The sequence below is a fragment of the Chaetodon auriga genome, chromosome 2 (assembly GCF_051107435.1).
Source record: "Chaetodon auriga isolate fChaAug3 chromosome 2, fChaAug3.hap1, whole genome shotgun sequence".
Classification (NCBI taxonomy): Eukaryota; Metazoa; Chordata; class Actinopteri; order Chaetodontiformes; family Chaetodontidae; genus Chaetodon; species Chaetodon auriga.
Genome location: NC_135075.1, coordinates 6,135,262 through 6,141,061, shown reverse-complemented (window position 1 = coordinate 6,141,061; position 5,800 = coordinate 6,135,262).

Below are 5,800 nucleotides of genomic sequence, written 5' to 3'. Positions count from 1 at the left end.
GTTCTAATGCAATCCCGGCCAACTTCACTTGGAGTTGGTTGTTTTGAAAGTGTTAAGCCTCCACAAGACGTTTACTGTTTCCCGAGCCTTTTGCATTGCAGTCTATTTCTGCATAAAAACTTTTGGCCACGGGAAGCAATTGATCCCATTTTAATTATCTGAGATCACAAGCTCAAAATCCTTTTAACACAACTCCACTATACTGTCAATCTACTCTAAAATTCAACAGAACAGACAAAGATGAAGACAATCTAGCATCAATGACACCTGCAAGCCCCATCAAAGGATGCGCCACGCTGCTCTTATGTGCCATCAAACATTCCCAGGGGGTTCAAATTTGAAGTGCAACTTGCACAATTATCAGATGCAATACATGCATATTTGTCATAGCTTCATCGTCTACGTTCAATTATAAAATCTGAAAGAGTCAAAGGTTTGTATTTCCAACGATGAAAAGTCAGACATTAGTGCTTTCAGTAACATGGAGGCAGTGGGTTGGAAAGCCTCAGTATGGAGAGCAAAGAGGAAGGTTGAGGGAGCAGCTCCCTGGGGGCTCCAGAGCTGCTCGGGAGCTTATCAGACCTGAAATCCTGAATCCTTACACAGTGGATTGTGGTCTCCAAAGAGGCACAATAGTTCACTCAAAATGAAGACGCTTCTCTCTGAGCTTCCACTTGGGTGCATAAGAGTATATTAATGTACATGAAAGTACATGAAACATTACTACGTACATATAACTCTCTGACATGCAGGTGGGAATACTAAAGGCAGCTCGTTTGTGCAAATTAATAATATTCATTATCTGGAGTTAATGCATTTTTGGTAAATTCACATTTTTTGAGCCATTGAGCATGTGTGTGCGCTACTCACATATGTGTATGTATTACAGGTTCAGTGAACATGTCTCCATCATTTCAAAATCAGTCGTATCTATACAACATATTAAATGATAAATCTGTGAGCTGACTGTTCACAATCAACTCTTTTCCTTAATCAAAAGCTGTCCAGTCTTAATTTGAGGGTCAAAGCCTGTTAGTATCCAAGTTCTGCTGACAGAGCAATTCACTGAAAACTGGCAAGATCCATAGGCCTACAAATTGATTTTAAATCAGCAAAGAGGAAGATCAGCACTTTAGAGACCATTTTGCATGTAACAGAAATTAATGTATCTGTCAACATGCTGACCTGCAGAGTCTGATTGTGGGTAATCATTGAATTCATCTGCATCATTCTACATTGCATGCGTGCAGTATTGCACTCATGTCTGTACTATGCAGTAATGAAGTGACGTCTGTGTCAGCGTCTTATCTACAGTACCATTTTAAATTTGTTGGGATTGTAGGGGATCAAGAGCAATCAGCTCAACTCTTTATCTCACCAGCTAAAGACTATAAAAGCTCAAAATAGCAACTTTTGCATAGGTTTGAAAACTTTAATTATTTGACCATGTGATGCAACGTTAATGAAGTGTACCCAGCATTCTGGTCTATGATATTTCACATGCAAGTATAAAAAGAAGATATTTCTACTACTTTATTTCTAGTCACTTCAATAGATTATTTCCAACTACATTTATCTGACAGCTCAGTGATACTGTTTTGGTTACTTTGCACATTAAGATCTGACATGAAACAAACAGGTTCCCAGCCTTTTGACTTGTGCCCTCTTGTTGCCGTGTATTGTTGGGACTCCTTGCCATGTTGTGAGTTGTGTTGTCATTTGCTCCCTTTTGACACTTTAGTACATGTTGCTGCTCATACTTTTACTCTGTGGTATTGGCTCTTTTACTTCAGTGATCTCAGCACTGACCTAAACACCACTTCCCCCATGGTGCCCTGCCAACCAGTCAAAATGACTGGTCATTTTCCAGTTGATCATGACTGACTAAGTGAAAGCACACCATTTGAAACCTACGTAATTACATGACATTAGTATTATTAACTCTACCGAACAAGGCAACGCCTATTACCTTTAACAGCTTGTTTGCAAGCATAACAAATTAGTGTTAATAGCTTGGACAGTAAACATGGCTAATTGCACTTCACCAGTACATTTCCTCCAATATTATCTTTCTGCGCTGAGTGACTGCCATGTGTGTCTCCATCCTAATTGCTCTCCTCATCATCTCTCATCTTAGGAAACTGCTGCCACTTAATTGTCCCAATGGTAATGTTCCCAGAGGCCTGCAGGCCTGCTGAAAATGACTCCTGTGATGTTTTCAATGATTACTGAATATGCTAGGTCCTCTGCAGTGGTTGGATATGAGCAACCAGCACGGGAGGCTATAGATATATTAGAAATGGCTGGGGGCAGTGTGATTATGTATAATAATGATAACAAGCGCTTGTGGTAATTTTTTTAAGAAAGCATTTTTTTGTCCCTTTTGTCCCTTCCTTGAGTTTGTGCTGTGAGCCATCCTGCAATACCTAAAGTCACCAGCAGAGAGTGCACATGTCATTCTGTTCCAACAGGACGAAACAAAGGATCTTTGACCTCAAACTACATTAATACGTGATATGTGTCTCTCAGGCTATTGATATCAAACAATGAATCCACTCAAAACCCAGGTATCACGCATCCCTGTGCAGGCAGGGAGCTCTTTCTGGTGCCCTGCACTGAGGCCTCACATGCAGGGTTCATGAAAAACACCCACTTTCAGAGTAGAGGAACATAATTCATGATCCAGTTTCAGGCTTGCTCTGACCCTAACTTGATCTCCTTCCATCAGGCCAGTCATAAACATCCATGTCAGTCGCTGAAGTTCCTTGAAGGGTGGGAAGAGGGAAGATCTAGTTTTCTGGTCGAGGAGAGGAGCGGATCCCTGACCCGAACACACACAGAGGTTAGGGAAGGATAAACGAATTGGAGGAGGCATGAGGAAAGTAGATAGTGTTATATTCTTAAAGCTGACCTGTAGGATGTCTGAAATGAAAAGCCAAAACAATAATGCAGTGAGAAGTTGGAGGAGAGAGAGGTATGAAGTGAGAATCTGAAGGGGAAAACGTTCTGAAACTGCGAAGCAATAAAAATGGGCGATGAAAACAAGATCACATTTCTTAACAGCTGCTGCAGGAGCAGAAAGAGTGAGAAAGTTTGGCTTGAAGTTGTGAAGGATGGGGAGCGATTTTTTATGCCGTGCCTGTAGCTAATGGAGTCAGATAATGGCTGGTCCCCGCTTTCATCCCAGCTCCAGGTTGTTTAATTAGATCAAAAGCTGATAAATGAGTCTTGACTTTCAAATGAGCCTCTCAAAGGGTAGGAGGTTGGAGAGATCTCTATCCACACTGATAATAAAGTTGGCCCAAGTCTGCGATTCATCAAGGAGTCTGTACATGACTGGGATGGATTTGTTTACAAACGCAACATGTGCTCTCTGCCTCTCTCTCTCACACACACACACACACAGATAAAAACTCCTGAAGTGCAGCCACGCATTAATGAAAGAAACACACCGTACGTAATCAAGGCCGAGGCACTTGCCTGCATTGTACCGTGCATGGCATTGCATGTGAAGCAGCTATATTCAGGTTGGAAATACTTCCACTCATCGAAACGTGTCCTTGTATCTATACACGGTAGTTTCATGGATGACACTTTTCCTTGGGGCCCCTGAACATTACCTCATAATACCATAGGCATTTAATCTGTCTCTCTTTCTCTGCTCACCTCCCATCTCTGCTCGTCTCTGCCAGGGGTCTAATCCTCTGTGACTAATAGGCTGGATATGAGGATTATTTTTTACCTGCCCAGAGACACAGTAAAAGAGAGACTGAGAGGGAGAGATGAATGGATATGTGAAAAGCTGATCTTTTTAATGGAATGACGGTCGTCACCCTCCTGCTCCTGAGCTTGAGAGTCAGTCTGACGGCTCACGTGTTGGAGCAAAGTCTGCATGATGGTTGCATGTTGCAGCCATATGAATGTTGTTCCTCCCTACCAATAACTTTCTCAGGCTTTATGTGCAGTATAAGTTGGAGGAACTCAAGCTATGAAGACATTTTCTGCAAGTAAAGTAACATTCAGTGAGATTTTTCAGCATATGAAGAGATTAATCACTCTGAGATCTGATCCACTCTGCTGCGAGGCTTTCTGCTCAGCGGAAAGGATCCCATGTACTTAAGCCGTATTTCACGTCTCTGCTCTTTTGATAATACGAAAGTCAGGCAGTTTGATGTGCTTAGAATCTTGTGGCAGCCATCTTAAAAATGCACCCAAACCAGTACTGAACTTTGTTTCACACTGAACGGCTAAAAGGACAAAACAAAGCAGATCTTTGTGGCTTCCTACGAATGGAGGCCCCATATCAGAAAATGAGCTGCAGGCATGAATGAGCACACTGAGATGACTGACTGACCAACAGACAGAGAGGAGAAACATACGTGACCTTAGACAAAAGTAAAGGGTTAACATTGACACTCTGAATAGGCCTGTTTTCTTAGTTTAATTAGGACTAAGCATTACTTCGCTTTGCATTACTTAACAAGTCTATGCTAGTAATGCTTTGCAAGGCTGTACTTAAATACAGCTACTTTGAGCTAGATGCTAATGTCAGCATGTTAATGTGCTCACAGTGACAATGCTAACATGCTAATATTTAGTAGGTATCATGTTCACAGCCTCAGTTTAGCATGTTTGCATGCTAAAATTTAAGTATAAACAAAAGGTGTAGCTGAGCTCCATTATTTGTAGGTGGTCATCAAAGTATTGGACAAACTTTTTTTCACCAACGCCATGAGGTTACAAAGAATGTCTGCACAAAGCCTTACTGCAGTCCCTCAAATAGTTGTTATTAGATATTTCAGTGTAGACCAAACAAAGTGGCCTTGTCACCCCTGACCAGGCTGCTGGGATGGCTCATCAAATTACTAAACCTGATCTAAACCTGAGCTCTGTGGCAGCTTGTCGAAACTGAATCTGTCTCATGTGGAGGACTTCCTTATCACATCACTGCGCTGGTTATCAATTTCTGTGTGCTCCGAGACCTTGTTTGAGTATTCAAAAGAAAAAAAGTGTTGGTAAACCTTTCTCATGCTCTCTTGCCATATGGTTCACGCCTATAGTTTCAAGGGCTTTGGCTTGTTAAGATTGCATCAGTGGATAATCAGATTGTACAAAGAGCGAGCCAGTAAAGCTTTATGTCTGAGACCAATAGGATACAATAAAGCTAATCTTATTAAACAACTTCTATGGTAAATATATGCAGTGATCCTCCCTCTGCTGGTTCACGTTGTAATCCCATCAAAAGGCCGTGGACAAAGAGGCCAATGTGCTCCTCTTTCACCAGTCCCTCAAACTGCATTGTCCCATACAAATCCACTAATGTGTTTCCACTTGAGAGAGTGCTGTTTAGGTTTGGGATAACTCGTCTGCAAAATAAGGCAGCGTAATAGCCAGTGGATTGGGTAGTTATTCAGCGAGAGTTGACTGATATTAGCATATGATTACTGTCTCACATTGTGCACCAAGTGGCAGCAGATGGCAGCACTTTAATTTTGTACATCAAGAAAATTAACAACCATGGCTGGGCTCCAGTAATGAATAATGCACATTTCAAGAGAAGAGAGAACTCTGACACACTACCTGTTTATTTAAAAAAAACAAAATACAGAGCTTTATTTAAGGTACAACATTTTCAGTCCTCAGACCTGCATCAGTGTTTTGGTTTTTTTTTGTCGTTTTTTGCAAGTAAAATGAGATGAAATTTAAAATCTTCCCATTTATTTTTGTTATTAAGCCATAATTTAATCACGTCATGTCAGATGTGTTGATCATGTCCCATCACTTATTTTACTTTCATTTA